This window comes from Meleagris gallopavo, chromosome 4 (assembly GCF_000146605.3).
Source record: "Meleagris gallopavo isolate NT-WF06-2002-E0010 breed Aviagen turkey brand Nicholas breeding stock chromosome 4, Turkey_5.1, whole genome shotgun sequence".
Classification (NCBI taxonomy): Eukaryota; Metazoa; Chordata; class Aves; order Galliformes; family Phasianidae; genus Meleagris; species Meleagris gallopavo.
This window is the reverse complement of record NC_015014.2, coordinates 20,854,463-20,876,508: the sequence shown is the minus strand read 5'-3', so window position 1 is coordinate 20,876,508 and position 22,046 is coordinate 20,854,463. Positions and strand designations below refer to the sequence as shown.

The 22,046-nt window shown below is 39.6% G+C and overlaps 1 long non-coding RNA gene across 1 annotated transcript; it reads left to right on the top strand.

Moving 5' to 3' along the window:
- Positions 1 to 51: 51 nt before the first annotated feature.
- LOC116216546 lies at positions 52 to 6,250 on the top strand. The gene is made up of 3 exons (XR_004159513.1): positions 52 to 132; positions 2,554 to 2,642; positions 4,837 to 6,250. It is a non-coding gene; the product is annotated as an uncharacterized LOC116216546 (long non-coding RNA).
- The last annotated feature ends 15,796 nt before the right edge of the window (positions 6,251 to 22,046 follow it).

Genomic DNA, 22,046 nt, shown 5'->3' with positions numbered 1-22,046 from the left:
AGGTGGAAGCAATTCACCTGTGTGATTGGAAGTCCCTAATCTCATTTAAGGGCTGGCTGCCACATGGGAAGGGTCTCTATTTGGAGATCACTTCCTTGGGAGTGTTTGATGAGCCCTGATCCTTGGAAAAGGGTAAGCAATTCCTTCTTTATTACCAGATTGTGACCTCCATCTTGCATGGGTTATCCTTCTCTTATTTAAAGCATCTATATCTACTATCATCTTTATCTACATGTGGCATATGTCATGCGTTTTTCTTGGGCAAAAATGCTACCTCTAGTGATGTTCATGCACAAATACCTGTTGTAAAGTCATAAAAGACTTAAGGTTGGAAAAGATCACTAATGCTATCTAGTCCCACCCACTGTGCCCTATCTAGCCCTACCTGAACCTTTTTATTTTGAGGCTGACCTCTCCAAGGCAGCATGGAAGTGATGTAGAGCTGAGTACTGACCTTGGGTGATTTTTCTGCTTGGTGCACTGTCAAGTAGGTTAGAACTTATAAAGACTGCAAGGTTCTGCAGATGGTTGGTAGGGCTGAGAACAGTGACTTCTCTGGCATCTGGGGGTGTTGAGATGGGATGGCCCTGTGCCTTCACCTGTTGCAGAATCAGCTATTCATACATAGGTAACTGTAAAGGTCTTTGAAAAAGGGAGTTTTAAGCAGAGTTTACAAGCAGATGCCTTTTTGGATATGCTTATACTATTAGTGTGCTTGATTAAATAATTAATGTTGAACATCAGGAGTAAATAAAGAAAAAAATATCATTGCTTTTCATCCGTGAAACAATGAATTTTCATTTGAAGTCTTCAGTAGATCTGGTTCTATTGGCTGTACTCTCTGTTCTCTGTGCAAGGCTTTTGCACTCAAAAATGGAAATGGCAGTGTGCCATGTACTGCATGTAAAAACTGCAGTGATATAAAAGCAAGAGGAAAAAGTACTTTGCAGTGCTTTCACTCATCATTCCGTGCCAGCTGGCCGTGTGGAAGGGCTATTGGTTACATTTTTATATTAATTTCTCTATGTATTTGGGTTTGGTTGTTGAGTAATAAATCCTGGCTCTATCTTCCCTGGCACCTTTTATACCAGAGTTTTGAGCAATTTCAACTTTATCTATGGATGAGAAGGGTTTCAATAAGTTGAAACTGTGGGTGTTGTGGTGTTTTTGATTGTGCTGGTGTGCACACAGGAGTTAATGCCAGCGAATGTTGCTTGCAGTCTGTATCTCATTCCGCTGGTTATAATCAGAATGAACAGACAGCTTCACTCCATGTAAAAGTGCAGACTCCAGCCTGTGAAAAGGTGTTTGTTTGTATTTTTTAATAGATCATTCTTTAAAATAGATGCCAAGATGCTTTTCTCACGTTCACAAACTTTGCATGTGTAGGTACCATGCTCTGATTGTGTAGGGATGGCCAAAGAGTTCAGAATGGTGGCTTTCTTGAGCTATATGAGGAATGGGATTTTTCTGGCATTCCAACATGGAAGAATGTGCTTGTTGGAGGGCAATATGGAGAAAACTATACTTGGTAGGGACTGCATACATCTCATTGGCCATTGTGTATGAGCACAGACAAATGTAGAATAAGCCTTTACTACATGAGGGTACTGGGCTGTCAGGCTTTGCACTTACAGTACGCTGTGCTGTAACTAGACTACAGATATTTTCTGGCTTTGCTCTGTGCCACCAAGGAGTATTTTAAATATTATTTTTTTTTTTTTAGGTTGATGGTGGGCTGCTACCCCAAGATTGTTGTACAGTCACAGCTATTCTGGAATGCTTGGGGAAAAAGGGAAGCTGACACTGTCTTCCTCTCCCTCTGCGACCAGAAGTCAAATTATACAAGACTAAGCTTGAAAAAGGAGAGGGAAGAAAAAACAAACAAAACAAAAACAAACAAAAAAACCCCACCAAACAAGAGCAAACCCCGCTTTCTTTCTGTGCTGTCTCAGAATCAGAAAAGTTCTAAAGCAAGTATATAAGTTACATAGAATATAAATATGGCTTGATAATGACAAGTCAATTCCTTTGTCTTCTTCAAACATGGCAATAATTTGGAACCTGATATTGGGGCAGCCATATCTACAGTCTGTTCCGCCTTATGCTTCTGACTTGAGTGATGTTTTCCTGTGTTGAGACTTGAGCAATATGGGGAGAAATACTTGCTCTTAAAAGCCAGTTAAAATAGATTACGTAATCACAGAATTGTAGGGGTTGCTTCTGTACATACCTGTCTGGTTGACTTAGATATGAAAATAATTTGAAAATAGAGAAATTCTAATTGTTTCCTCAGTTCTATGGAAAATCGTCATAAGAGTTATGGTATTAAATAAAAGTAGATTTTTTTTTTGCTTGCTCTTCTATATTTTTATAGAAAAGCAGCTCCTTGCTCTATAAGTACACAGATGTGAATGCATATGATAAAATATATGCAATGTTTGCTGTATAGAGGAGTTCTAGCAAAACAGCATTGTTTCTCTATTTTCTGGGAAAGCATGAATAAATGATTATTTCTTCTGTTTGTTTAGATCCAATTGTCTTTTCTCGTAGAGACATAGCTGTATAAAGATTCAGTGACTGTGTTGTCATACTTCTGTGAAGATGCGAAAATGGACCAGCTCTGCCAGACCAGTCCTCTGGTAAGTAATTATTGGAGGAAAAAAGTGGTGGTGGGGGGGAAAACAAACAAGCACTGCTGAATAGAAATAGCATCTCTAGTTGGTGTAGAAATTAACTTTTTTTAGGCACTGAGATTTTAGTCTTGCTAGATATTGCACTTCTGGGACCTAGGAAGAGCACAGGGTTGCACAGGGTCCTTGTTTATGAGAAATCTATCCAGTCGCTGGGTTAACAAGTCTGAAATAGCACTCATTTAACTGATTGTGTCAACGCAGAGCTTTTTGATGAACTTCTAAAATGCTCTCAACGAATGCAGACCTGGCTGTTAATGCTTTAAGTAAGCTAAATGCACAAGACTTAAAGGAGATATTGCTATCAACAAAAGACAAATACTGCTTGTAAATTAATTGTTGGAGTGAAAGCTTGCTGCTTGTTTGTTGTTTGTTGTGCTGTCCAAGGCTCTGATTGATTGTTTTATGTTTGAAAAGTCTTGAGCCATCCTCTTGGTTTCTCTAAGACAAATTGCTTGAGTACTGCTTACTATGAGGGGGTTGAAGGAAAAGGTCCTATGGCAGAACAGCTCTGTTATTCTCTAATAATAGTAAACATTGTACTTAACTCTTGTTCCTTCTTCATAATATTTGCAAAACTAGCTTGTTTGCAGTAATACTTCTGAAAGAAGTAAACCTTCTCAATTACAAAAAAAACCTGAAGTAATTAAATGAAGGCAGTGAGCAAAAAGCAGAAGAGAGGAAAAAGTGAGCTGTCACTGACTGCTGAGAGCTGAAAAGACTCACAACATATGTCTCTCCCTGAACACAACTGTATCTGCCTTGTTTATAAAGTCAACCAAAGAGAGAAAGATGTGAAGATGAGTGCTTGCCACATAGTAGCCCTGTGATTGAAATGCTGCCCTGAGTTCTCTTGGGTGCCCACAAAGACTTCAGCATGCTTGGGCAGCTTTAGGAACAAAATGCAGAATCTTGTTGTTTCCCTTTTAAGTAATTGCACAGGTGAATTACTTTTCTTGGCTTTGTTTCCAACTCTGGATTTTCCATTTACTTACACACAGAGCATCTCTCTGTCTTCCTGTCTGGAAAAGTGATTGTGCTGTGAGTGCTGTCTCTTTCTAGCTGTGCTACAGAAATTAACAGTGATCCTTCTTTCACCATTTGAAGTACAGCTGTGGACACCCAAGGTGATGAGAAGAGAGACATAGAGTCAATTTTCTAGGCTGAGTAAGAAATTCAGACGTATTGTTACAATGGCTGTTTGTTAACGGTAGATAGCTCGTTGCTGCCCTCCCTGCCTGCTTATGCATAGGCTTTGCTGAACACCATTTTCTCTCCAAAATTGCACAGGAAGTATTGGTACACAGATTTGAGATTTGGGTTCCATTCAGGGAGCAACAAGCTTGAGAGGCAGACGCATCTGTTTAGGAGGAAGCTTTTCACACACCGTGGTGACACACTGGAACAGGTTGCCCAAGGAGGTTGTAGATGCCCCATGCCTGGAGGCATCTGAGGCCAGACTGGATGTGGCTCTAGGCAGCCTGGTCTGGTGGTTGGCGACCCTGCATATAGCAGGGGGGTTGATCATTCTGATTCTTTTCAACCCAGGCCATTCTATGGTCCATGTACAGTTTCCAGATACTGAGATATTCCTTGATATTGAACCCAGAAGTATCTAAAGACACATAATAAAGATTGTGCTCTGTGAAGTGATCTGGGCCAATATCTAAGTGGCTATTTCAGGCAGTTTTTCCGTAGGGAGCAGTAGTCCTCAGCAAAAGTTTCATCGCAGAGCATTTTGTCCATCTGTTCTGTGATTTTTTTGTGATAGGAAAGAAGCTAAAATTAGTTTGGAATTTGTTCCTATTCCTGCTGCTGGTCTGAAACTGTCTGAGGAAAAAGAACTCAAACTCTATGGTGTATTTAGGAATCCCATGGTCTGGCATGTCTTCTTTTCTCAGTTAACTTAGGAAGAGTTGAGTGTTGTATTTTCTTTTTTTCTCTCATGTCTTCCTTAACAATCATTTCAGTGTCAATTCAAAACAAAAGCTTTACTGTAAGTGTCTGCTGGGTAACAGCACAAATTGAAGGAGATGCTTGTATCTGGTAGAAATTTCCATTTGTTGCTACTGGTAGTAAAGCCAGCTCTTCCAGCTTGCTTTTTTTTTTTAATTGACAAAACCATTAATCCTCTCTGTTTCAGGAGTGTTCTGCGTTAATGAGAACATGTCAACCTAAAGCCACATGACTGTGGGTTAGGCGATGGTTTGAGGTCTCTTAGTTCAAATACATGGACAAAAGATATTTCTATTCTCCAGGAAAAATACGTATATGGATTTTGAGCTGCATAAATGCAGAACTACAGCATTACTGAACTCTTTATTGCAAAAATTCATATTATACCTACAAAAAGATTAAAAACGGAGCAGTGCTTTTTCCTGTGGTCTAGTTAGTAAGTATTCTTACAAATGAAATTCTTCAAATAGTCCCCCCAAATAAAAAACTTGTTTATTAAAAAAAAAATCTATCTTTTTGTGTAAAAATGATTTATTAAATTGGCGTGTGTAGTCATTTGTCCAGTTTAGATAACTTTTCCGCTGTCATTTTTGCCTTCCAAGAGGCTTTTTGATGAATTTCTCATGAATTCTATTCAATAGCTATTTGAAGTACTTTGTTTTATTCCATGAAGGAAAAAGTGTTCTGTTCCTGTAAATCTTGCAATTAGAGAAGGAGAATATTGTTTCCTTCATGTGAAGGTGATAACTGTTCAAAAATTTCAATATCAATGATTATATTACTGCTTAAATTAATATTCTCAATACATACTGCCTTTCAACTTTACAAAATGTGTGGGACAATCACACATCGGTTGGATACTTGAACACTACGGTGGCATCTTCATATGATGTACTGCAAGAAAATGAAAGAACTCCAGAAATATATTCCTCTTAGTATGTTATCTGTTCATGGTATTTCTGTTCTACTTCATTAGGTAATAATTTCTATATTAAACTATGTTTTGAGCTATGTTGAATGTCAAGAAGTGTTCTTATGTTACCTTGGGGAGAAGCATTATTGTATTATACACAAAGGTAATTGTTTGTAAATGATATTAAGACTTGTGAAGTGCAGCGGACCTTACTTTTGTCCTTAGGCTCCTCAGATGCAATGATAACAATATGACAGAATAGTATGGAACCATATTAAAGCATCAGTGTGATGTTTGAGTTTGAAACATTAGAACTAGGGTACTCAGAACTCTGTTTTGGGACGTGAAGTACCAGGAGGAAGGAATCCATGCCGAGACATCATCTAGGAATCTTGATGAAAAGAAGGAAATAATGTTTTCTTCCACGTCGGAGCTCTGTGTTTTAATGTTGCTTCATCTGTATGATAGCAATGAGAAATAAATTAGAGCATATCATACACTGCAACCTGACTGGGAATGAATTGGCACCTGGTTGGTGTAGAGCTGATAACAGAGCTCAGTGAGGACTCAATTCACTTGAATAAACATAGACGTCAGTGCAGTGTGAAACACCACTGAGTGATTTTTACAGAACATGTAGCATGATACTGTAGCATGTCTCCAGCAAAATAGACTGGTTGTAAGTAAAAAAAAATAATCTGAAATTGGCCTCTACAGCTGTTTTCAGTCAATGTTAGCAGTTCTCTCAGCTTTTATTTCTATTCAGGTAGGTTATGGTCTTGCTTTCCCCATCCGCAGAAATAGCGCAAGATGAAATTGATGCCTGCCATGTACTTCTGGCAAAACTTGCAGAGCTTGTAGCTGTTCTTGTTTTCTGACTTTGTCTAGATTCATATTTGAAATGCTGGATGTAGATTTGTCCTGATTTCCTTGACTGAGAGTGTCTAGAGCAGATATATTGTTCCACTGTAAGTATTCAGACACTGTGATCAGTTTTTTCCCCGCTGAGGTAAACAGATTGGGATCCTTGTTTCTCTGTCTTAGGCAGAATTTTCATTTCATGAGTGTCCCTTTTTTATCTTACTGTTTCTATGGCATCCTTTGCAATATGGCAGAATGAAATGAAACACAAAGACAAGCGTGTTGAGGCAATGAAGAGCAGGGTGAGTTTGAAGCACAAATAGCATCACAGTTAGTAGAATCAGAAAGCCCAGAGAACATAGGCTCTATTGTATCTCAGCTATTATTTCAATTCTGAAATGAAAAGGTGCTGGCTTGAAATTAGACTAGTTTCAGTCTGCACCTTTGGGGAATTTATGGACCTGTCTGGCTTGACAAGTTTGCTCATCATCCTCACTTAGCTGTTATTTCATTCCAAAATTAATACTAAAATATGGTGCTTGAAAATGTTGGTCTGCCAGATGTACATAATAGAAGCAGCTGAGAATATGTTGTGGAATTAACGAGGCTGAGGCTCTTGTCCTGAATTTGTTGCTTGTCTCAGCAAGCTCCATCAGAGAATGGCATTAAATTACAGTTGTGTCTGTTTTGCCTTTCAATGCATCTGGATAGAGACCTTGACTTTTCTTTGGAGCTGTGCAAGAAAGAGGGAAATATGATTTTCCAGTTGCTTCTTCTGTCTCTCCAATTCTGCGCTGGGCAGTATGGTGTGAAATGGGAGAGCCTAAGGTACTGCTGCTGGGACAAGGCAGCCAAAGGTCCCTTTGATCGTGGCGTCTGGGAAAGAAAGGCTCCATTCCAACATCTCATACAATGCATGCTCTCTGGCCCTCACCCAGCATTTCAGAGCACTGCAACCTTTTCTTTGGCATTGTGCCCATAAGGAAGCTATTGGTGAAGAGGATTCTCTCTACTTTGAGAGCACGCATCCCTTGTATGGTGCACTGGGTGTCTGACATCTTGCTGTGGATGAATTTTCTAAGGCACAAATGAGAATTTGTATGTTATTTTGTTTTGACTTCCTGACAATTCTAGACTCCTTCTAGAATCCAGAAATGCTTGTTCGCCATTGGTCTGCTTACAGATTGGAAGAACCACACTTTTCAAATTGTTTAAGTACACAAATTGTTTAAATTAAGTAATCTCTCCGATTTGGAAAAATGAGAGAACTATGGAAATGAAGTGCAAAGACCGATTGCACTAAATTAAACGAATCATTTGCTTCCAGTTCTGGCATGGTATCATCTCAGTTCTAGTTGGAGCACTTTAGCTTCCTTATGGGAGCAGAGGCTTGCTTGTGTGCAAGACACATGAAACTGGGTATCTGTACATGCAAAACATCTGGTAAGCATGAGAAACATCTATGAGTTGCCTGAGCTGTCATCCAAGAAACAATTTGAGTAAGAGAAACACCTCCCAGGCAAATAATTTACCAACAAATGTGCTTTTAAGAAAAGGCAGTGCGTGGGAGGGCTTAAGTTTTCAAGAAATACACTTCAGTAGAAGAGAAGGTTGAACTGTCAATAGGACACTGAGGTCAATGCAGCTTACCAAATTGGGATGTTTATTTTCTCATTTCCATAGGTCTGAGCAACTTTGGATCAAGCCCAGAGAACTTTTTGGCTCAACATTCACGAATCCTATCTTTTGGAACGTGTTACATGGCTGGGGCTCTTACTGTCCATTAAAGTCAAGGTAGAAAACTATATTCTTTCAAAATGCATGGATGGAGCACAACTTACTAAAATAATAAATATACAACAAATAGTATCTTCAGGCAGGCTTGATGCCATCTGTCAGTGTAGGATTTAATCTTAAGGTTGAGGCAGGATGAACTGCCTGTTCACAGAAGTTATCAGTGAGTGTGCTGTGGTTTTCAGGTGAAGTTGTGGTGTGTTAGATGGTGACAGTGTATTCATTTTGTGTATGGGACCGATGCTCAAAGGGAGGAAAGGAGTGAATTTGTTTGTTTTTCTTCATGGAACAAGTTTAAATTCTGTTTAGTTCTCCATTTTGCTGGAATAATTTACAACTGAATCCTTGATATTTGTGATATGTGTCATATGTAGGTCTGCAAGGTAAACCAAGCATTAAACAATGGTCTTCAGAAGAGCCATTGTATGCAGGAAATGGCAATTTTAAAAAATAAATGATATGTATGCAGGCTTCTGTTTTCACCTTCGTAGTGTAATTTAAAATTAGCACTTTTTGTAGAAAGTATTCAGTTTAAGGCAGCATTAGCATCTCATCATAGAATCATTTGCATTGGAAAGAATCCTGGAAGGCCACCTAGTCCAACTCTCCTGCAATGAACAATGACACCTGCAGCCAGATCAAGGTGATCAGAGACCTGTCCAGCCTGACTTTGAGCATCTGAAGGGATGAGGCTTCCACTGCCTCTCTGGGGATCCTATGCCAATGCCTCGCCACCCTTAACATATAAAATGTCTTTATTATATCCAGTCTAAATCTCCTCTATTCTAGGATGTAATGCATTATGTCACTGGGATACTAAAAACATCCACAATAACTTTAAAACTCTATTTCTTTTTGGTGTATGTTCACCTGTGAGAATTTTAGAGATCATACAGCCCCTGACAGTGGACTGAATAATGAAGGTGAGTGATTGTCTCAAAAACAGCAGTGCTATGGTACACTGAAGTACTTGTCTTGGTATTTATGTAGATAAATCACTGCTAAAGTAACTTTCACTAAAAATGCAGCAATTGAATTTACAAATAGCATTGTCATGCCCTTTAAAAAGATCCTGTTTCTCCAGTGCATGTATGCTCTAAGTTATTCATTGCTCCTTCTTTTTGTTTATGCAGTACTTAACAGTACAATTTCTTTGTCTGTTTCACTGCCCAGAAATTTATGCCTGCACCCCTCTAGTGGTACTTGTTTGCTTCAGATCAGGACTTCTTTTTTTTTTCTAATTGCAGTGAGTGTGAACGCATTGGAATCCTTCTCATTTATGTGTATGTCTGTGTATTTTTCCCATGTTAAGTACTGTCTTCTACTGCTTAATATAAGATGTAGTATAGATTTCTTATGCTCTATAAGATACAGATTTAGAAACACATAGGTAGTATCTCTTTTGACTTGAACAGTGTTTTCAGTTCTTTCCTTTATCACACAGAAGCCCTTTTTCAACTTGTGAAGTAATTATTTCCTTGACGTGGACTTGTCTATCAGCCGTATTCCTGCCTGTTCCCAGTTACTCTCTTAGCTGCTTGTGTAACGGTCATGAGGAAAAGGCAATAGCTTTTAAAGGCATTTTGATGATGATAAGCACAAAATCAAAGATGGTTTCTTCTTTTGGCTGAGATTAAGTCCAGACCAGCCTTCATCAGTAATTATTCTACAGAAAAAGATGAAGGAATTTGAAAGTCTTGCACTTTACTAAAACAGGCTGAGAAGTTCTTTGCAATGGAGTTACACTGCAGACAGCTCACAATGCTTATAAAAGTTGATATCTTGAGTCTGACAGCTTTGGAACACTACCCCATGTTTATAACCTTGTGCATGAAGCCATAGTGAATTTCCAGTGAATTTCATGTGTAAGTGGACCAGAATCTCAGCTTAGTGGAGTTATTTTATAAGATGAGTTCTCTCCGTTTTTTTTTCCCTTAAACACAGGTCTGAATGGAAGCAATTGCTGCTCTTCCCACCCCTGTGCTCTCAGTTTCTCTAATGACAATGGACCACAGATGTACAGTATAACATCCATCGCTTGTGTCGCACATTCAGTGTAGCTATTTGTGAATTCATTTGAAGTAAAACAAGGGGGAGTTCTGTATTACAAAAGGCTGAGTCTCCTGAGCCTTTTAAATCAGAAAAGGAGGTACAGGAACTTCAATGAAACTCATTTTATCAGCTCTGTATCTTTCTCCTTCTCTAAACAACCACTTCACTCAAGTTTGTATTACTGTTAACCTATACCTTCTTCTACTCTAACCTTTCCTGAGAATCATAGAATTGTGAAGATTGGAAAAGACCACTAAGATCATCCAACCACCCAACACATCTCCACCATACCCGCTAATCATGTCCCTCAGTGCCACATCTCCATGGTTTTTAAACGCTTCCAGGGATAGCCCTTCCCTGGGCAGTCTGTTCCAATGCCTCACCACTTTTCATGGGCTCAGCACAGCTGGTGACTCGCTTACCTGGCCTGAACTTAATTATGTCTGCTATGATTCTGGGTCGCGCAGGCCTGCGTTTGGCTCTGGTTATGATAAAACCTGTGGAGTATTTGGACTGCTGTCTGGAAGGGTGCGTTGGATTTCTTGGAGCTGTACTTGTCCCATGTGATTACATATCGAATGGAATTTTCTTTCTAAGAAGATCAGTATTCCAACAGGATAGAATTTCCCCATTTCTTCCAAGAGTATCTAATGGAGATCTATGAGGGTGATGAAAGGTCTAGAATGTAAAACATGTGACTGAGGTCCCTGGGTTTGCTCAGCCCGGAGCAGAGGAGCTGAGGGGAGGCTCTGTGGCAACCTACAGCTCCTCACAGAGAGCGGAGGGGCAGTGCTGCGCTCTGCTCTCCAGTGACAGCAGCAGGGCTGGAGGGAACAGTGTGGAGTTGTGTTGGGAAGGGTCAGGTTGAGGGTAGGAACAGGTACTTTGCTAGAGAGTTGTGGGCATGGAACAGACACTGCGGGATAGTGGTCACAGCCCCAGGTTGGAGTTCAAGGAGCTTTTGGACAATGCTCCTTGAGTCTGATTTTCTGATTTTTGGGTGGTTCTGTGTGGAGGTAGGAGTTGGACTCGATCCTTATGGCTCCCTTCCAACTCAGGACATTTTACATTTTAAAATATTTCTGACTTGTTCTTATCCTATTCTAAATTTTGTGGAAGCCTGGTCCAATGCAGTAAGTGTTCCAGTGTACTTCATTTGCTGTTAAATGTCAAAAGAGATCTCCTGCAGTTTGCGCACAGAAGAAATGTGCTCTGCCTAGCTGTCAACCTGAGCAGGTCAGTAGTCATCACCAATCCAGCTGATAGCTCAAAGCGTGGTTTTACTACAAGTCATTGGGCCCACAAGAAGTGTCATGTTGTAGGTCTGGAGATGTGAGGCATGCCAGTAGGAAGGGACAGATCTCTGGCTATTCCTTGGGTTTCCAAGGGATTCTGTTTTTAGAAGCTTCATTGCTACGTGCATCTGGCAATAGCAGCATGGATGGCTGCATTGATGGCTGTGAATATTTGTTGTGATTTCTTTCCCTTGTAGAGCACAAAACAGAAATTAATTTCAGATATTCTGTTTTTTGTTGTTGTTTTTTTTTTTTGGTAGTGTGATGGACATCTGTCCCTGTGTGTACAGCAGCTGGCGCAAACAGCAGCGCATATCTGCGCTGAGCAATACTGCTATTATCACTCCTTTCTGCACTGACTGGTGCTGCAGCCTCCCCCTGCAGTCCACTCTGTCCCGGTTCCCCGGGAGGTACCGGAGCTGTGTCTGCAGATCCTATTTCTCCCTGCTCCCCCTCTGCCCCCCCTGCAGACCTTTGCGCTTTGACGTCATGTGCGCTCCTGCTCGTTGCCATGGCAGCCCCATTCCCCATCGCTCCGCCTGTCTCCTCCGGTCCTTCCACAATGGTACAGCCAGCATCAGCTGCACAATGGTTCCCAGGCAGTGACAGAGCGTGATTCAGCAACCAAGCTCTTCTTTTATTCCGTTATCATCAGGCATTTTGCCTCCCCTTTTTCTTTTCTTCTCCATTCTCTTTTATGTAATTCTTTAAAGGAGAACGTTGGATCCAGCTGCCAACCGTATTTTATTTTATTTTTCTTTATATTTTTTTATAAGAAGCTCATCTCTTCCTTGGCACCGTTTGGAATGTGGCTTAACAATACCACCTGACGTGCAGCTGGGGGAAGGTGGCTGGGTGAGGAGGACAGAGGCAGCACGGAATGGTAGGCATCTGACACTGGTGGTCAAAGACTGACCTGCTCTTGTGGGGTGGGATGATGGATGCTGAGTGTTGCTTTAAGAATGGGGGAGCAGAAGGCAGGTTAATGGAGCAAATGGTGAATTGGAGTGGGATGGCTGCATCCCTACATATTGTGGCTGAGAATCGTTGTGTTCCTGTGTTAGGGTCTGTAAAAGTGTGTGTTTGGATGTTTCAGTGGTTGTGAGAGCAGTGCTCGTCATGGATGCTGTGACGGTGCTTCACCAGCTGGCTCATGTAAACAGTCATGGTTTGCTCAGCCTCGCTGCTGCCTAGGGGCTTTGGCAGGAAAAAGGGGTCTCAATGCACAATACGTTATGGGAGTTGTATTGTCTGTGCAGAACCATATAAGAATTGGTGAAAGCAGAAGAGAAGGTGATGCTGAGCAAATGGAAATTGGAGGACGTGGGTTAGTGGGCATGGTGGGGATAGGTCAGAGGTTGGGCATGATGATCTGAGAGGTCTTTTTCAACCTTTATGATTCTATGATTTTTATGACATAAGTCTTGGCCTTCAGCAAAGTGGCTTAATGGAGAGAGAAAGGGGAAAAGGTGCTGGTTGGCAGAAGGATCTGAAAAGCTGTTCTGAGTGTGGAGGTGTCCTGTAAGTAAGTAGCTATCCAAGGAAACCATTGGTCTTCTGTGTGACTGCCCCAGTATAAGTGAATGGAAAAGCTTATTGCATCTGATGGCACCATGGGAGCTTTGGGAGAGGTGTTTACAGCATGCTGCAGGGCAGCTGCTCTGCAAAAGAGCTCAACACTTGCTGTGAATACTGCAGTGAAATTGGTGCTGCTTTGCAGGGAGGTATTTTGGCAGAAAAACCCTTGTTACAAGAAGAAATATCAGTAGTTTTTCTTCTACAGAGAGACCTAAAAAGAAAGAAAACAAATGCTATTTGCCTAATGAAGTGTTAGCAGTGACCCAAACAGGGCATGTTCCATGGCGTTTGTCTTCAGTGGCTTTCAGTTCTTTACATGGGCTCCTTTTGCTGCATAGCTACATGGTATATTCACTGCAGCCTTTCCCTCCTGTGATGTGCTCTGTGTGAGTTTTGCCAGAGATCTGTTTAAAGACAAACCAACAGTCCTTGAAAATACAGATTTCTGGGGGGAGGGGGAAGAGAATAATGGCATAGAGTGGAGAGAAAAACGTAAATGCCTAGGAGAAGTCTGCAATCAGGTTGTTGGAGGACACAGAATGTAAGGCCAGCTTCAGAAAAAGGGAAAGGTTGAAATGGGATGAGATGGCCTTGCTTCTGCACAGGGCTGTTATCTTTGCCCACATGTAAGCTTGCTTTGGTTTTTGTGCCTTGGGGAGATTCTCCAAACCTCGGATCTTTAACCCTATTTCAGAATGCTGCTCTGTAGCCACCAGCCAGGAATGCTCCAGAGCAGAGTTTTCTCCCACATACTCCTGTTATATGCTAGGAAAGGTGGCAAGGAAATAACTTTCAACTGGCTGAACTAATGGCTTTCTCCTGGGGGGAGCAGATGTGAATGACAAAGGTGATTTGACCTCAGCCATTAAACCATATTCCTTCTCCTGGCCCCCAGTGAGCTGTGTGCTCACAGGGTGCTCCATCCTGCTGCTCCAGAGCATGCAGAATTAATCAGAGTCTTGGTGTAATTGTTAGTGTATTGAGCAGTATTAGGATTACAAACATGTTTCTAAATGGGGTAAGGGCAAAAATCACTTGACGTGAAAAACTGCTTGATTTCAGTTGCCTGTCTGCCGGCTTTGTGCTAGCAAATGTTCTTCTGTTGTTGGAAATGTCTGCACTGAGGAAGCTTTTTGTGAGCAGATTTTGGGAATGTGTGGGTTTTTGTTGTTTTTAATTATGATTATTATGATTATTTTGTTGTTGTCAGTCATTGGCATGTTTATAGCTATTTAGGGAATTAATAGTAATTAATCACTTGTTATAAGGCAAAAAAATCTTCAGTGGTGTTACAGTATTAAATTTCTCTTTAGAAAACAAAGCCATCAAAATGTCCCTACAATTGTGTTTGGAAATGTCACAGAACTCTCCCACAATTTGCAGTCAGTTGCACAACTTATGCAGGAAGGGGGAGATGAAGCAGACTGAAAGGAATGCAATATTGGCATCGCTCTTTAGGATATCATATTTGTATTAAGATTTGGAAAATAGAAAAACTGCAATTGCATCCCCAGCTTTAAAATTTGGTGTCTCTTAAACTCTTATGCACTGTAAACTGGGTCAGTTCTTGGGTAATTCTTAAGTAACAAAAAATATTATCAGTGTGCTGATAAGCCTTCAGAACAAAGTTAAGACTGTTGTGTTATTGCATTTTTTTTCCTGTTTTTGTTTGTTTATGGTGAGCAATCTTGTGTCCATAGACCCTCCCATTCCATCTTGAGTTTATAACACCACCACTAGAAATTAGAACCTGAAGGCCTTATGATTGCAGTGCTACCATAGCTGCTGCTCTGTTTTGTCATCAGACTTCTCTGGACCCCAGCACTGAACAGCTTTGCTACCAACATTACTGTTCTGCCGCCTTGTCACTGATTCTATGAAACAGTGGTTTGAATGGGGCCACCTGCAAGAAAAATTAACCCTAATTAGGGGCAGCAGCAAGGAGGAGAAATGTTGTTCTTGCTGTGAACTTCTTTCTTGCAGCACCATCTGTGTAGATGGACATAAGAACATGTCTTTCAGAGAAACAAAAAAGCTTTTATACTCAAGTAATGGTGTTGGTCTAAAACTGAAAGTAACGTGTAACTGTTGGTGTGAAATGTGAGGTAGTAGAAATTGGTTTTCTTTTTTTTTTTCTCAGTGATAATGAGATGCAAGGATAGATCCAAAGCAAGACTGAGAGTGGTACAGGATTCCATGACCCTCGGCCTGCAGAAATTGAACAGTTGTCCTTAAGCTGAGATGTTGTATTTCCCTTTTAGCCTGAGGCACCTGGTTTTGTTAGCCAGTGTGAAGGGCACTTTTGGCCTGTGCTTAATACAGAAGGACAGGAAGCTCAACTCCTAATACTACTTAGTATGTTGTGTTTGTTCATTAAACAGTGATTGATTTGATTTATTTTTAATTTTGCATGTGAATGTACTGGTGGCAATAAACTGTTCTCACCTCCACGTTGAGGGAAGGGAAAGTCATTAACTTTCATTTATCTTTGGATTAAGTCTGGAGAATATGACGGAATCAGAGCCTCTTTTAGAAAAAGAGCAATTGTACTTCTACACTGAGGTTCTTTTCTTGTCCGGGATTAAGAACACAATCGTGACTTCATGATTATTGGCTCTTGCTTGCATCACAGTGAGATATGGAAAATTTAGGGTACTTCCAGCTCCTAGCACAGGTGCCAATTTTTTTGCGTTATAAAAACACTGAAAGCAGAAGGCTCTGAGGAGCAAAATTCTGATTTCCATCAATAGCTGTTTCAGCAGGATTTCCCAGCAATGGATCGGGTAACTTGAAATTATGAATTACATTTCAGGGAGTTGGGGAGTTTGTGATTTGAGCATAGAGTGTTGTGGTCTCTCTCTCTGATTAAGCAATTGTTTTAACATATAGATTTTTATTTATGTTCCATGACTTCCAAGACACAGTTCACTTTTCTTTGGCGTTATTTGAAGACATTGCAAGACAATGCTAAGAAAATGTTGCCTAGTTTAGTGATGTTTAGTGATGATCAGTGATGAATGCAGTTGCCTCCTGCTTAACACTCATGACCTGTTTGTGTGCTTGGGGTTTTGTTCAGTAGTTGGACACTGGAGTGGTATGCAATTGTTTCTCTTCTAAGATACTGTTTACTCTCACAGCTTCTTAAATTTGCTGCTTACCTCATTTCTTAAGCTTGTATGTAAGTACAAATGCTCCATCATTTGAAGATGTTTTGATGGTGGTGGTACTTTTTAACAGCATCATGATTTCATAGATAGCAGCAATCCAAGGCCTTTCCTTATTCCTTGGTGTATCAACATTTCATAAAGCATTTCTGTTGCCAACTTGTGATCACAAGTCAAATTAGAGTGTAATCTCCAGATATTATTAATAGATGCCTGTGTATAAATTTCAGTGCAGGTTGCTGATGTTTCTTCCTCTAAGGAAAAATCAGAAGATCTGAGCTGAAAAGATGAAATGGAAACAAAAGCAAATTACTTAAGGACAGTTTCATGATTTGTAATTCAGTGTGTTGTAACTTGGAATAGTTCTGAACATGAGTTCCTGAACAGTTGGATTTGCCATCCCTTATTTTTCCATTTTTATTTTTTTGTGAAAAATAAACATGACACCTCTTTCCCATTTAAGCAGCACTTCATTTTGCGTTTTTTTTTTGGGCTATAACACTTTCTTTCCAGGTAAGAGAGCAAGCTAATGGCCCATACAGATACTTCCCTGAATGGGAATGTCAGAAAAATCTTAGGTTTCTTTGTTATGTGTAAATACTGATGCTCTGGTTTAACTTAGTTTGTCTGTTTAACTTACCTAAAACCCCCAAACCCAAATGTTTTTCTCTTTTTTTATTTTTTTATGTCTAGGGCTAGTATTAGAAAGCTGTACCAGCAGCCAGCCAGTCACCAGTATCAGCTATGGCAACCCATGTGTGAAGCTGATGCCTTCAAACCATTTCCTATAGATGAGGCATAGCACGTGCTGTGGTGAGTTGACAATGTATGATTTTATCAAATCATGTTCCTTGGCAGAATAACAGTGCCAGAGTGAATGCTGACTATTTTAAGTGTGAGGATAAAATTTCAACTTCCAATAATTTTTCATGCACTTGAGCTTAATGCTTTCTTGTTGTAAGTGCCTTTTTTCAAGTATATCAATGCTGTGTTGTTGTATGTTGCTATCAGATATATTGGCAATATGGTTTTGGTGGAAGAGTGAAGACAAAAATAATAAAATTAAGATGAGCAACCTTTTTTAATGTTTCTTTTATTTGGGGCAAGGGAGAGGAAAGGTGATTTGGTTTCTCTGTCTGTGAGATGACTGAGGAGGATTTCTGACATATTTTCCTATCTAGGGATGAAGAAATTTACAGAAAACAAATTCTGAGAATACAGATAAAAATCAAATAATGTTTTGGTTTTTTTAAGTACTCTGTCTTTAAGCATATGCAAATCTACAAGAGTAATTTTAGGACCTAAATTACTTAAGATGTTTTCATTGATGTTTTCTCTAAGATAATTCTGGCTTATCTTTGGGATACTCAGAGCTGGTTTTAGGTGTCTCATGTAATTAGAGACTAGACATTGTGAAATCCTGCAAGTCTTTAGGGTAAACAAATTTCCGTTCAAAATATGCTTATACACACTTTTCCCCCTCTTAATAACAGCTAGATATTGACTAGCTCCTGTCACCACAATCAGCACGAACAGAAAGTCAACAGTTTTGAAAAAAAGAATCAGGTACAAGTTGCTCTGTAAATTTCATGAAAGTCTTCTGTGATTTGGCTGTTATCAATGGTCAAGGTCATATCCCATTTCTGAGGCTATTACAAAAATAGCATATAAATTCAAGTCACCAGAATTTTCCTACTTTCCAGCAAAAGGTAGAATTTCTATGATTCTGTAGATTAGGCAAAGATGAACACCTGTAGTACATACAGATGGTGGGCAATAGTGGTACATGGTTAATAGCATAATGAAGTAAGTGGTCTGATAATGTGCCATTGTCATCCTTAGTAGAACTGCTGGAGAGAAGAAACAAAAAGAAAAGATTAGGTGGTTTTATCTACTTGATTCTGTTCTGGAGTAAAATGTATGAGAATGTAGTGACAAGCGATGCATATGAGACCACTGAAAGATGTTGTGTGCTGTTGGAATTTAATATGCCTCTAAGACAGGAAACCATGTATTTGATGTGAGTAATATTTCATGAAAGAATCCCAGTTGGGATGTCTTCCCCCCTAACTTGTGGACATTCAGTGTAAGGTGCTCATTTAGAACTTGAAAAATTTCCTGTATTACCACCATGATGTGTTTGAGTCCTTGGAGATTAAGGTCTGTGGAATCTGACCAAAAGCAGTTCTTGTTAGCAAGGCAGACTTTATCTTGATGTAGTATGTTGATTCTTACATCTGTGAGACATAACTCTTCTTATATGATTGGGTTTGGCTGAGCTTTGAATTAGTTAAGTGCAAAACCATACCACTGTTTCTTTTCAATTTTAATTTCTGTGTTTAGCAGCACATAGGTAATTTGTTAGTTGTAGATAATAAGTTTGTATAAACTTGTAACAGCAAAATATGACTCATGGCAAGTATGTGTTGTGCAATTTTATTCTAATATAACAAATAGAGTTTTGTTAACATATCTGATTTGATTGCAGAGAAGTTGCATGGAATTATGATATTGTGTATGTGCTAATATGATTAGCCCATAGGTGTGACAGTTCATACCCTCTCACCTTTAATATTCTAAAAATTGGTGAATATGTTGAAAATCCTTTTTGAAGAAACTGAGTGTAATCCTCACTTTTATACCACTAAATGCTCTATGCAAAGCTCAGTGCTCATTTTGTCTTCATGGAACACAGTGATACTTCTGTCTACAAGCTGTGTGACTTGATCATTTGTCCCTCAGGTCACCAAGATGCCTTTGTCTGAGTGTTGTAGCTATGGATACAGTTGCACAGTATTTAAATCATGCATGTTATGTTCGGTTGACTTTATGAGTTCAGTGCTCTCTTCTGAGTAATTTCCTCTAGCTTCGTTCTTCCAATCTCTGTTTTTTTTAAGTTTTTTTCAGTTCAGGTTGGATACGGGGAGAGACTGCTTTTCAGAATGAGTGGTGAGGCATTGGAACAGGCTGCCCAGGTGGTAGCATTACCATCCCTGGAGGTGTTCAAGAACATGGAGATATCATGGAGATATGGCACTGAGGGATGTGGTCAGTGGGGATGGTGGGGGTGGATTGGGGATTGGACTTAGTGATCTTAGTGGTCTTTTCCAGCCTCAGTGATTCTATGAAGATGGGTGATCAACACAAACAGCAGGTTTTCAGAAACTATGTGATAAGGCGTTTGCTTGATGGTATCTTTTTCCTCAGAGATGCTGTAAGGGGAGATTTACTTGAGAAAATTTCCTTCCAGATGACGTCTTACTGAGAGTCAGAACTATTTGAGTATATTTAAGAGAAAAATTGAAGGCTGCACGGTCTTGCTCTGAATATACAGCTCCACAGGAAGGAGTATTCCTATTCTTTAGGAGTATAATGCCCTTTATCAGTTGTGATCAATGTGGATACAGTCCTGTAAAACTTATGTGAAGTCAGGACAACTTGAAATCTTCAGCTTTGATATAAAAATATTTATACTTTCTGTTCAGATCTCTTCAGTTAATATTGTTTATATACATGTGCAAGTTCGTTCATTCTTCATCCAAACATTCCTGTTTATGAAAACAAAGATTTTATAACTGTGGAAGTTGTATGTTAAGTCAGAAACCTTGTTCAAAACTTTGTTTTTAACTTTCAAAGGAAAAAACAGTCTTATCCTACACTGTTCAGTGAAATGCCCGTATGGAAGACAAAAACAAACATTTTCAAATGGTCAGGAAGAGTAGCATTTGGAGTACAAAACTATTAATATTCATTAAGTAAAGTAGTGAAAAACCCCTGGGGTATTTTGCATAATGTGAAAATAAGGTAAGTGCTAGGGCTGGTGGGAACTGAGATCATTTTGCTGTAAATTGTGTGAAAGGGAGGCCAGGCTTGATATATCTATGCAGATGAGTGAAGTATCTGAGGTACAGTAATTTTGGTTTTGTAAGTTCTTAAATAATTAAGTACCTTTTAATCTTTAGAAAGTCTTGCCTTAGTGTCATGTAACCAAGGCTATGTTTTTGTATAAAATCTCATTTCTCTCTTACTCATCAGTTTAAATGCAGAATACGTAAAGTCAAATTCTGAACTTCATGTAGCCAGTGTAAACATTAAGTGAGTTTGGTAGTTACAGCAGACTTTTCTCAGAGGAGCTCAGAGCATAATTTCTGGAGAAGCTGGTATTGTTTCCCTGTCTTCCTTTGCAGGAAAAGCTTGTGTATATAAAAACTGCTGTATGACAACAAATGAGAAACTTTATTTGGATGGTGTTGTGCAGGATGTTTTAATTCCCTTCTGAAGCCAGAATTCTTTTTTCTGCTGTTACTTCTCACTCTGGTGCATATCCCTTCTCCCTCCATCCTTGGTTTGCCATTTGATATTCTTTGCAGCTGGTAAAATTCATATTTTAATTAAGTGATACTGACATGCAGTTTTCTCAACTCTTGTAGTATTTGGGCTTTTTAATCCCCTAGGCTCAATGACACATACATATGAGAAATTGTGAGCTTCCTTTTAGTAAAAAGTAGCCTTTTCATCCTTATTCCTTAAAAAATAAATAGAAAGAAAATTGATTATCTTACAGCTTGAGGCTTCAAATCATTCCAATAATTCCATGAAGGTTATTCCTTTGTGGTGTCACAAGATTTTGGGAGCATATGACAAGTTTTGACTTTTGGGTTTGATGTTGCTTAATAATAAAGATGATGTCTGACTGAAGTGCACATTCATCATCTTTCTGAATGCTTGTTGAGACATGAATGTTAAAATGCAGATGTCTGTTTTCAGGGGTTCTCCAGGTCTTTAGTTTCACTCTGCAATACTGATGACCAAATGCTTTTATTTTGCCATATGTCAGTCCATGCTTAGTGAAAAGAAGTAAACTTAATGACCCTTATACTTCCCTGTGCCAGGTGTGACCTGTGAATGTCTCAGGTGAAATGTTGGTATCTCTGCTGTATTTGTTGAGTTGCTGATGGAAACATTACTTCTGTGTCACCTGGAAGGTGAATTCAATGTTTGGCAGGCTCTCCTCCCAGCCTTATGGAAAACATCCAGCAGTATTGCTGCAGAATATGGGAACAGTGTCAAACAAATGTCCTCTGAATCTTGGAATAGTTTTTCAGTGTCATCTGTACATGTTGTATAAAGATAATTTAAATAGCATGCAGAGGAATAAATTAAAATGCTGAATCAGGGCACAGAAAATGGTGCCAGCAAAGAGGTGGGAAGGAGACCAAGGCATCAATGAACTCAGCTGTGTGTATGGTCATGGCATATTAACCTGTAAAATATGAAGTGGTAGGAAGTATTCTGTAACCACATAAGGAAATGCTTTCCCTATTTCTTCTTCTACACTTCTTAATGTGTTTTGTGGATTCTGCACCTATTTGTGTGTTGTTGTTACAAAAATGACCACCTCATGTCTCAGTCTGCCAACAGGAGCAAGTGAAAGGTCTGGCAGGTATGCACAATTGAGGACTCTCCAGAGGGCTGAGTTTTCTGGGATTTTTCCCAACTCCCTGTAGATCCACAGGTTGATCCCCAGGCTCTGCAGTATCCTTGTGTTGGAAGCAGATCTCTGTATGGTGGCAGGCTGGTGAGAAGAGGACCATTGCAGGGATGGTACCACCACTTCTGCATTCTTACGCTCTGAGGTGCTAGAAATTTATTAGAACAACTAATCTGCCATGAGTATGAGAAATAATTAAATGGATGTGCTTGAGCTACTGGATACTGGTTAGCTTTGGTGTTTTTTTTT